General features: G+C 43.6%; 1 long non-coding RNA gene across 3 annotated transcripts in view; it reads right to left on the reverse strand.

The window, feature by feature from the left end:
- Nucleotides 1-10120: 10120 nt before the first annotated feature.
- The window catches only part of LOC138149451 (uncharacterized), a 53549-nt gene continuing 51594 nt past the window's right edge, over nt 10121-12075 (reverse strand). Inside the window, exon 5 of one of the 3 annotated variants that reach the window (XR_011165334.1) lies at nt 10121-11479. This is a non-coding gene — a long non-coding RNA (uncharacterized lncRNA). The remainder of the gene's footprint in view (nt 11480-12075) is intronic. The other 2 variants (XR_011165332.1, XR_011165333.1) reach the window with 2 other exon arrangements.

Here is a 12075-nt window from a genome sequence, read left to right on the forward strand (position 1 = left end):
ATCCGGGTGGGCAAGGAGAGCCAAGATCTGCTTTTGTCTACCCCACCTCCCTGCCCTCTTTGCTGAGTGCCTGGCTTCCTGGAGTGTCTACAACCCTGCTTCAGTGAAAAGTCTGGTGATTGTGACCCTGGGGAAAGGGGGAGGGGACAGACGTTGGGGAGAAAGAAGGCAGAAAAAGCAATAGCCAGACACCTTTGGACTGGGCTCTATTTTTTTCCAATACTTTTTAAAACAAAGCCATAAATGCTAATTACAGGAGGCCAGTTGAAATCAGGTTTTGGGGAAATCATCGTAATTCACATTTCTATATGGCATTTCAAGATTCATAGTGTTCTCCTTATGACAAGTCTGTAAGGTAGGTGAGTATAAATATTATTATCCCCCCTTTTATGGAAGAAGCAGAAGAAACATATGAAAGATCACACAGCTAGTGTTTGGGCTGGTGTTTCTAATCAGCTCTTCAGAGCAGTTCAGCAGTGCAGGGGGTAGAGTGCTAAGCTCTGACTCAGGGAGCTCTGTGTTCAAATCCAGTCTGGATGAAGTCACTCAACCACCATCTATCTGAGATTCATTATCGTAAATTGGGAATAATAACAGCACTTACCACCCAGGGTTGGTGTGAAGATCAAATGAGATGATATTTATAAAGTGACTGGCACATGGTAGGTACTTAAAAGCTCATTTCCTTCTCTCTCTATCTCCTGCCACACTGCCTCTCACTTCTCAACAGGAGACTGCCTCTCTCTTTTCTTTAGCTGGATGCAGAGGTCCTTCTTCCCATAATTCCCCTACTCTGGTCCTTCGACTTTGTATACACACATAAAATCAGAAGCGTGTATGCAAAAGTGAGCAGCTATTTGGCACCTGGGCCCAGAAAGGAGAAAAGGAGCAAGGAAGGCAATAAACACTTATTGAACCCCTACTGTGTGCCAGGCCCTGTGCTAAGAGCTGCAGATGGGAAGAAAAGCAAAAAGCCCCAAACCTAGGAGCTTCCAGCCTCAGGGGGTAACAGCAGCTCTGTACACACAGGAAAACCGAAGATAACAGCAGACGCACAGAAGCACAATAGTGGGATGTTAGAGCCAGAAGAAGCCGCTTAGCTGGACAGCAGGAGAATTGGACTTGGCTTGTTTAGCCACTTTTCAGCCATGTCTCACTCTTCATAACCCCTTTTGGGGTTTTCTTGGTAAAGATATTAGATAAAAATATTAGAGAAGGCGTTTCCTTCTCCAGCTTATTTTTTACAGAAGAGGAAACTGAGGCAAACAAGGTGAAGTGACTTGCCCAGGGTCACACAGCTAGCAAGTGTCTGAGGCCAGATTTAAAGTCATGTCTTCTTGACTCCAGGCACAGTGCTCTACCCACTGAACCCATCTAGCTGCCTCTGGTCCCTATAGCTAGCTATCTATGCCACCTTGGACACCTTGGACAAATCATTCTTTGGGCCTCTTTCCTCTTCTTTAAAACACATACATATATACGTATATATATATATATATATATATATATATATATATATAATAATACCCTCTACCTACCTCCCAGGTATGATGTGAGGATTAATTAGATTAATTTTTAAAAACCCTGTAAAGCTGTAGTGCTCTAGGCACTAAATAAGCACAAAGTATCATTAAAATATTATATGGAGTATGCTATAATTATTATTTCACCTCTGTGAAATCCCCATCAGTTTTAATCTTCCTGCCCCATGGTAACCTAGGCCAAAAGTAGGTGAAAATTAGGAATAAGAACCACCCCTTTTTCCTTCCCAGGGAAATTTTTGTCTCTCCCCTGCATCCCCCAGCTGAAGGGGTATTTGTAAAACACTCTCTTCTTGTAGAATTCTATCTGATCCCCCTTTTCCTGAACACCTCTTTGCTCAGTCTTATGAAGGGAGTAGTAGTAGAATCCAATGCTGTCTACTTTTCAGTTTCTCACAATGGCATAGACAAGGCTAGTTTTACAAATCTAGACCTAGAAAGGACCTCAAAGGCCATCAGGTTCAACCCCATTAATTTTAAAAATACAGAAACTAAAGCCCACAGAAGTCAAGTGACTTGTCCAAGGTCACAGAGGTAGTAAATGTCAGAGCTGGGATTTGAACCCAGGGTTTCTAACTCCACAATTTATTGTGCTTCTTCCACTGTACACCTCAGGGACAGAATTCAAACCTTTCTTCAGTAGAAGCCTAGAAAGGATGCTAAAGATGATTTAATCCCTTGAGGCTCGGAGACATAAAATACTTTCCCCAAGGTCACATAGCAACTAAATAGCAAGGCCCAGATTCATTTGTCCCTACTTCCTCTGAAGGCTTCTGTGGATAGAGTGCAGGGCCTGGAGTCAGCAAGACTCATCTTCCTGAGTTCAAATCTGGCCTCAGACACTTCCTAGCTACGTGAGCCTGGTCACACAAGTCACTTAACCCTGTTTGCCTCAGTTTCTTCATCTGTAAAATGAGGTGAGGAAGGAAATGGAAAATCACTCCAATATCTTTGCCAAAAAAATCCCAAATGGGGTCATGAAGAGTTGGACATGTCTAAAACAGCTGAGTAGTAACAAAATGGGGGTGATAATAATACCTGAAGTACCTACCACACAGGATTACTTTGGGAATCAGTTGGCATAATTCATGTTAAACTCTTTGTCGACTGCAAAGCTACTATATCCATGCCAACTGCCTTTGTTATTCTAGCACTGCCCTCTGCTAGCTGTGTGACCTTGCACAAGTCAGTTCCCCAAATCTGCTTCTATCTCCTCATTTGTAAAATGAGGGCTTTGGTCTAGACCAGCTAGATCAGCTCTAAATCCTGTGGTCTCCGATGGATTCTCTCCAACAGAGAGAGCTCCCATTTCCTTAGGAAAAAGTGGCTTGCCTTTAAACCTTTCCCTCAATGCCTTCCTCCTAACGCCTTGTTGAATTTTCTCTGGGGATTTTCCTGGACTTGCCAAGACAAACCCAGGGAGGCTTGTGATGTGGTGCCCAGTCTCACTCTCTATTGCTGGCGGTCCTACGAGGAAGCGCTGTGTGGGAGGCAGCCCTGTGGGGTGGCAAGAGCCCTCAGGGAAGAATTAGGACAGACACCCAGATTCTGGCCCAACTCTGTCACTGCTTCTCTGTGATCTTGGGCAAATCCCACCCCTTATAGCCTCCTGAGGTCAATGTGGGTGAAGATCTAATGACATGACGTGAATGAAAGGCCCTTGTAGGAACACAGGCTTTAGTCAAACACGCTCGTTTCACTTCATTATTCCATGTTTATTTTTTAGCTTACATTTTATTTTTTCAACTAACAAAGATCTATTTTCTCTCCTTCTTCCCCTTTAAAAAAGAAAGAAAAACAAAACTCTTGTAATAAGTATGCATAGTCAAGCAAACAAAATAACACTGCTTTGACCATGTCCAAAAAATCTGTTTCAGTCTGCACTCTGAATCCATCCATCTCCTCTGCATCAGGAGGGGAGCAGCAGCATGGTGGCTCGTTGTGTGGATCAGAGTTCATAAGTCCTCCAAAGTTCCAGACCTTACAATTTACAGAGGAGAAATCTCAGGCCTCGGCAAAGGAAGTAATTTGCCCAGGGTAACAGCTAGTAAGCAGTTCTAACTCTGAGCTGAGGGAGTGGAGAGGGTTAGGAGAGCGAGGGGTTAATTGTGGGAATTGAATGAAGTATACTGACTCCATCTCATGACTCCATTCTGGAGCTAGCTCAGTTCCCTTTCTATTCAGTTATGGGTCTAGCCCAACTTCTGTCTTGTGAGAAAATTATATTCAATTGTGGGAATTGGGAGAAAACTTTATTGCTTTATTTGAACCTAACCCTGCATAGCTGGGAAACTGGACCACCTCTCCCTGCTGTTGAGACCTTAACTAAGGATAGTGGACAGCTAGGTGGCAAACTGGACAGAGCACCAGGCCTGGAGCCAGGAAGACTCCTCTTCAGGAATTCAAGTCTGAACTCAGACCCCTACTAACTGTGTGACCCTGGGCAAGCCACTTAACTCTGTTTGCCTTAGTTTCTAATCTATAAAATGAGCTAGAGAAGGAAATAGCAAACCACTATAGTATCTCTGTCAAGAAAACCCTAAATGGGGTCACAAAGAGTCAGACATGACTGACAAAATGACTGAACAGCAACAAGGAACTAGATTATACTACCAGAAACCCAGTCAGATCCAAAGATTGATACAAGGAGTTTCCTTACAATGGTACATCTCAAGCGATCTAAATGTTTCATCTGAAAACTAGTCCCATACTGGTCAATCAGTTATTGTTTCCATGTTTCTTTGTTCATAGCTGTTTTGAGGAATGGGACACCTCCCTCTCTGATTTCAGGGAATTGCACCTTTTCACTGTCTGCCTCCCAACTTGGAAAGTCCCTAGTTTTTTACCAATTAGAAATCTTATTATTTAATGTTGTATTGTTTCTTTTTAATTAGTTGGTCCTATTTGAAGTTTATTTTTAATTATATGAACTCAATTGTTTTCGATGTATAAAAGCCTGTCTCTGGGGCAGCTAGGTGGCAGTGAATAGAGCATTGGCTCTGGAGTCAAGAGGACCTGAGTTCAAATCCAGCCTCAGACACTTAACACTTACTAGCTGTGTGACCTTAGGCAAGTCACTTAACCCTAATTGCCTTGCTTTCCCCCTCCACAAAAGAAAAAAATACAAAAAAAGAAAAAAAAAGCCTGTCTCCCCTTGTATTCAGGGACCAGCTCTAAGCTGAGGAGGGGGCCTGGTCCTAGTTTGTTGGGCAATTGGCACGTCTTGTTTAGTACATAGATATGTTTGGAAGACTGAATCTTTGTTTCCCCAGTCATTTCATCTTTCACCTGTCACAGGACTCAGTGTTCTATTTGCAGCATGAAGTAAGACCCAAATGTCATAGGTTTGAGGGAAGTGGGGCTTGGAAAGAAGGGAAGATGTTTATTTTGGAAAAGAAGACACACAGGGATGATGTGATGCTCATTTTAAAGGATCAGAGGGGTCGTCATGGAGAAGGATTGTGCTTTATTCTTTGTGACTCCATAGGTATATGGAGGAAGAATCACTGGGTTTGAAGTTATAGAACATGGGTTTGAATCCCTTTCGTGTTGTTTACTAGCTAGCTATATGACTTTGAGCTAGTCACTCAAACTCTGTGAGTGTCAGTTTTCCTAATTTGTGAAATAAGAAGGTTGCACCAGAAGATTTCTTTCAGCTTGAAATCCTATGGTCCTGATTAGAATCAATGGGTAGAAGTTATATCAAGGTAGAAGCCTGCCTCTCCTACTCCATCCCCCAGTGGTGTGCTGGTAAATGTTTAATGGCTGACTTTCCAAAAAAAAAAAAAAAAAGAGCATATGACACACTTTTAAGTTTAATCTGCATTATGAATATTTTCTCCATCATTTTTCTAAGTCCAGGCAATCAGCAAAACAATAAACCAAACCCTGCTTTATATCATTTACCAGTTTCCAAATTGTAAATGCTCACACTGAAAATTTAACAACAGCACTTAACTGTTTTGAGCTGGCTCTCATACACCTCTGCTCTTAGATTAAAAAAAAAAAATTAAAATTGTTTTCATTTAAATCTGCTTTCTCTTCCTTTCCTCTGCCTCCCTGCCCCACCTTCATTGAATAAAAAAGAAAAATAAAACCCTTTTAACAAGTATGCATAGTCAACAAAAATAAATTCCCACATTGGCCATGTCCAAAAAATTGATGCCTCATGCTATACCCTAAGCCTATCATCTCTCAGTCAGGAGGAAGGTAGTCTGCTCTGACACTGGTCATCCAGAATTGTGGTCGATCATATTGCTGAGTTCTTGAGTCTTTCCAAGTTGCTTGCCTTTATGATGTTGTTGCTATAGTATAAAATGTTCTACTTCTGCTTACTTCACTCTTCATCAGTTCATATAAGTCTTCCCAGGTTTTTCTGAAATCATCCCTTTCACCATTTCTTACAGTACATTATATTACTATACCATAATTTGTTAATCTATTCCCCAGCTGTTGGATACCTACCCCTTTAGTTTCCAATTGTTTGCCATTACAAACAGAGCTGCTATGAATATTTTTGTCCATATGGGTCTTCCTAAAATTCTTCTCTTTCTTCCTTTCTATTTTGCACCCCCTTCCATACTATACTTTTTCCTCCTTAGAAGGGATCCATCTTGTCCAGGGGTGGGGAACCTGTGACCTGGAGGTCACATGTAGCCCTCTAGGTCCTCAAGAGAGGTTCTTGGGTTGAACCCAAACTTCACAAAACAAATCCCCTTAATGAAAGGATTTGTTCTGCAAAACTTGGACTCAGTCAAAGTTGTATACAAGGACCTAAAAAGCCACATATGGCCTCAAGGCCAAAGGTTCCTCACCCCCGAATTCTAGTCAATTAAGCTACCTTGTTTTCTTTATGGTCTAGGTCCCATACCCTCTTGTCTTACAGATGAGAAAACTGAGGTCAAGAGAAGTATCTTATCCATCTAGAGTTTGGCCTTGCTTCTTGGAAAGGTGGCAAAGGCACCCCACATCTCCAGGATGGGAGCAGGAGAAAAGCCATCCAGTGACAATAGGTCTGATGGAAAAATCTCCAGATGAGAGTACTTATTTCCTTGGGCAGAATGAGAAGGAATAGGGCCCAGCCTCACACAGAGTCCAAAGAAAAGGGCCTAGAGCTTTGTATGGGGGATGGGGGTGGAGCAAAGGGTGGAATGGTGGTGGATCAACCCATGTTTCTTAGGCCAGGGAGGGAGCCACTAATGAGAGGATGATTATGCTGTGGGAGGAGCAGCTCCTTTTGTGTAAAGGATTTGGAGGGCTTTAATTCTGGGGCCTTGGGGTTAAATAGCCATGTTGGTATCCAGTGGTGTGCCAAGAGGGGCCACACCTGGGGCTCCCCTTGCCTGACAATTGGGTCTCTTTTCTATCCCAGAAGGAGGTGGCTGGGGGCCTACAATTCCAGCCTGAGGGCCGGGGGGGAGAATAAAGATCTCCTTTGCCGGCCCAGGAATTGTGGCGGGTAATGTGAATCCCACCCCCATGCTGGCCCTCAGCTTTGTGACTCATCCCTTCTTCCTCTTTTCAATTTCCCGGGGCAGTGTGCATCCCAGCTCATGCATAAAACACTATCTGGCCTGCCCATAGCCTGGGATTAAAGGCAACCCTCCAGCAGGCTCTCTTGCCTGGGATAATCCGGCAGTCCTCTTTGTCCAGGCCACAGCCAAAGCAGGTAGCTAGACAGACCACCAATGGATCCCTCCTCTTTCACCTCTATTGACTTAAATGGGATGAGCTAATGATGTGCCCAGATAATAATGTATTCCGTTCCTGGAAGTCAAGCTGAGTGTGAAAACCCAGACTGGGTCAAATGGTCATAGCTTCCCTCTCATTGTGCCCTACCGAACAGCATCCAGGCCTCAGGCTTTCCAGCCTGATGGACTAAAGGCCCAGCCTGGAAAGCATAGAGAAATGACTAGATAGACCTACAGTCCTACCAGTGCAGGTATTCTCAACACCAGTGCAGGTTACAGCCCTTCCTTAACCTTCTCATCCTGTAAGATTCCAATATGTGTCAATAGATCTACCAGCAGGAATTTATTTGTTATTTTAAGTGATGGGAGATACAAAGAAAAAAATGAAATAGCCCCTGCTCTAAAGCAATTTACATCCAATAGGGGAAATAACATGGACACATGTAAGTACATAGAAAATATACAAAAATCTTTGTGGACCATATATGTGATTTGGCCCAGAAATTCCCCATAAGGAACCTCCCTCCACCAGGGCAGGCCTGTACCTGTTCTGTAATGTATAGTCTTAGAGAGCTGTCTGAGGCACTGAATGAGCAAAGGGCTTACTCAAGAGCCCATAGCCTATAATGTATTAGAGGCAGGATCTGAACCCAGATCAAACTGACTCCAAAGCCCGATCTCTACCCACTAGTCAGATCTCTACCTGCAACACTGCTTGTCATGAAAAATAAACACAAGTAAGCACAAGAATGGGGCAGCAAAGTGGCATAGTGGATAGAGCACTGGGCCTGGAGTCAGGAAGACTAATCTTCCTGAGTTCAAATCTGTCCTCAGAAACGTCCTAGCTGTGTGACCCTGGGCAAGTCACTTTGCCTTGTTGGTCTCAGTTTCCTCATCTGTAAAATGAGCTGGAGAAGGAAATGGCAAATCACTCTAGTATCTTTGCCAAGAAAACCCCAAATGGGGTCACAAGGAGTCAGACATAACTGAAAATGACTGAAAGAGAAAAGCACAAGATAACTTGTGGGGTGGGGGTGAAGCAGGTTTGGATAGACTTCTTACAGGACAGAGCACTTGCGCTAAGTTTTGAGAGAAACTAGTGGGGCGGCTAGGTGGTGCAGTGAATAGAGCACCGGCCCTGGAGTCAGGTGGACCTGAGTTCAAATCCGGCCTCAGACACTTAACACAAAAACTAGCCATGTGACATTGGACTAGTCACTTAACCCCAACTGCCCTGACTTCCCCCTCCAAAAAGCAAAAAAAAAAAAAAAAAGGAAATCAGGGATTGTAAGAGGACAAAGTGGGGGTGGGAGTAGGAGGGAGAGCATTCCAGGGATATCTTTTTGTAGTGCAGCTAAAATAGTGGCACTGATGGGGGACGGGATCCCAATAGGTTCAGCAGGAAGTATGATCTTATCTAAGACCAGAAAACCTGCAATATCATCTGGAAAGAATTCAAGGTCTCAGGCTTAATTGGAGTGAGAGTTGTAGAAGTTTATTGTTATGCTTCTCATGAAGCTGGCAAGAGGCCTTTAGGGGACCTGCAAGTGAGAGGGGTACATGCTTTTACCTTTAAAGGGTAGGGCTGCCATTGTCAGGGCTGACCAGATGGGAGGGGCCTCAGTGCATAGACAAAGGTCAGAGCTGACCAAGAGGAGCATGTGAATAGAGAGTTTAGATAAGATTTGGGCCAGGTTGAAGGAGACAAAAGGCAAGGACAAAGGAGGGTGTGGGCCAGGCCCAGAAGAAATAAAGACATTAAGTAAGAACAAAGGGGTCACAGGGTGTTGCCTAGGTGGAGTGTGGGATAGGGAGAAGGGGCAGAGCTCAGGGGTGGGAAAGGACAAATTGCAGTTACAACTTCACAGACTGGTTTTACAAGTTGGTTTGACCTAGACCCCAGGTACCCCATCATTCCCCCCTTAAACAGATGGGGCCCAAATTCATTTGGGGCAGGGGAGACGGTCTCATCTTGAACTGCTTCCAGCTGGAAAGGGATGTAGAGCTGTCCCTGCCTCTCAGGGTCCCATGGTTCAAGGGGTGGGGGGTAGTGACTTCAGGTAAAGGTTGATATCCAGCCTGAGCAATCAACTGCAAATGGAAAGCACTGAGCATAGAAGAGACAAACTTAGCAAGGAGGTTAAGCAGACAAGGACCAGGAAAGGGGCAAGTATAGGGAAAAGTCAGGACCACCATGAGGAAGAGGAGGAACCTGGTGCACTAACGGCTTCATGAAGTCTTCCATCCAATTGGCCTTTTCCAGTACATTTTTTGGTGTGGAGTTCTACCTGTCGGGAATTATTGATACCGTGTTTCCCTGATAAGACGACACTGTCTTATTTTTTTTGGACAGAAAAACACCAGAGGGCTTATTTTCAGGAGAGGGCTTATTTTAATGAACATTGACAGCAATTTTAATAAACAGGGAAATGTGAACAAAAAAATGTACCTTTATTCAATAATGAATTCAATAAAGAACAGGATGACGCGCTCACTGCTGCAGCTCTGATTGGATGCAGCCCAGAGAGCGGGGTGGGTTCCCCGGGGGGGGGGGGGGGGGGGGGGGAGGGACGGTGCATACAGAGGGTACCGTAATGTAGCGTGTAGCGCAGGGGATCACCTTCACTACAGTAGCAATCTCAATAGGGCTTATTTTGGGGGGAGGGCTTATTTTAAAGGAATCTTACACAGTAAGGGGAGGGCTTATTTTCGGGATAGGTCTTATTATCGGGGAAACACGGTATACATGCAGCAGGAGGTGTTAGCTAGGGCACAAACACCCCCACTAGAGGCCAGCAGATAATCTAAGGCTATGATTTTAGAACATTGTCCGAAAAACCACGTTTAATTCATTTTAAAGGAGAAGTGCTGGGCTTAGTGATGTTATAAATAGTCAGAGGGGGTGCGAGAACTAGACCTGGAATCAGGAAGACTTAAGTTCAAATCCAGCTTCAGACACTTACTAGTTGGGTGACTCTGGGCAAAGTCATTTAGCCTCCCCCTGACTCAGTTTCCTCATCTATAAAATGGGGCTAATTATAGTACCTAACTGCTCAGGTGATTGTGAGAATCAAATGATATAATATTTATAAAGTACCATATAAATGCTAGCTATTATTATGGCAACTCTTCCAGAGAGACCTTAGGAACCTCTGGTTCTTGTAATACCTCAAGAGGACCAGTGCAGCACTGGCATTTTCCTTCTTTCCTGGCTCTTCAGACTACATGACTAGTTCTCCTCCTTTTCTGATCATAAAGATTCTTGATGATGTCTTTTGTATCATTTCTTACATTTATTTTAACTTTTAATTTATTTATGTACTTTTAGTTTACAACATTCATTTCCACGATCCCTTGAGTTCCAAATTTTCTCCCCCTCCCTCTTCTCCCCCCCCCCAACATGGCAGCATGCAATCAGATATAGGTTCTACAAATACCTTCACATTAAACATTAGTAAGGTTGTAAAGAAGAATTATAACCAATGGAGAGAACAATGAGAAAGAGGAAACAAAACAAAACAAGAAAAAGAGAGAAAGCAAGTAGTTGGCTTCAATCTGCATTCAGACTCTGTAGATCTTTCTCTGGATGTGGATATCCCTTTCCATCATAAGTATTTTGGAGTTGTCTTCTAACCTTGCATTGCTGAGAGGAGCCCAATCTATCAAAGTCAATCGTCACAGATACGATGTGCCTGTAATTGTGTGCAAAATTCTCCTGGTTCTGCTCTCATCACTCAGCATCAGTTTATATAAGTCTCTCCAGGTTATTATGAAGTCCGTCTGCTCCTCATTTCTTATAGAACAATAGTATTCCATTACATTCATATCCCACAATTTGCTTAGCTATTCCCCAGTTGATGGGCATCTCCTTGACCACAAAAAGAGCTGCTATAAATATTTTTGAACATATGGGACCGTTTCCCACTTCTATGATCTCTTTGGGATATGGCCCTAGAAGTTACGTGGAAATTCCTGTGGTTCACATACTGTGACTACCTTGTAGCCACCATGTGCCTTCCCATTGCCTTTGGGGTTACTCATCATTTTGATTCTTCAATAGTGCTGTTCCATGGTCCAGAGTCACATAACATCACTGAGAGAAGACTGGCATTAAAAGGGATGAGCATTTGCTGCAGCAAACAGCTTGGGATGACTGAAAATTCTGTGTAGTTTTCCAAATGTCATCCAGTCAGATTTCTTTCTCCTCCTCCTCAACTCTGAGCCCAGATCACCATCCATCTGCAGAGCCTGTCCAAGACAGAGACACAGTGCTTCAGTACATCGATGGATCTGTCATCTAACTGATGTGGATATGTCTTCCAATGATGCCCATCCAGCCCACATAACCCTTGTCCATGCTCTGATGCTCCAAAGGATCTGTGATCTTGCTGATGTGGCTATTTTCTACCATGATGCCAATTGTTAACTAAGCAGTGAGTCAAGTCAAGTCAGTGAACATTTATGAAGCACCTACTATGTAACAGGCACCATGCTAAGTATTCAAGATACAAATAAAGGCAAAAACCCAGGCCCTGATCTCAAGGGGCACACAATTTAATGGTGCAACAACTATGTACAAACAAGATACATACAGAAAAAAACTGAAGATAACTTCAGAGGGAAGGCACTAGCATTAAGGAGAAATGGAAAAGGCTTCTTGCAGAAGGTGGGGTTTTTAGCAGAGACTGGAAGGAAGCCAAGGGTGCCAGGAGCCAGAGGTGAGAAGACTAAGCCTAATAGATAATTAACGCACAACTTAAGCTATGGCTTAGTGATCTCATCAGGGTCTCTCTAACATATGAATGAGGTCCTCTCTAATGCACAGATGTGAGCCATACAATTCC

The sequence above is a fragment of the Petaurus breviceps genome, unplaced genomic scaffold, assembly GCF_028583685.1.
Source record: "Petaurus breviceps papuanus isolate PSGF00001 unplaced genomic scaffold, PetGlider_PUasm1.0 90847, whole genome shotgun sequence".
In the NCBI taxonomy this organism is placed as follows: Eukaryota; Metazoa; Chordata; class Mammalia; order Diprotodontia; family Petauridae; genus Petaurus; species Petaurus breviceps.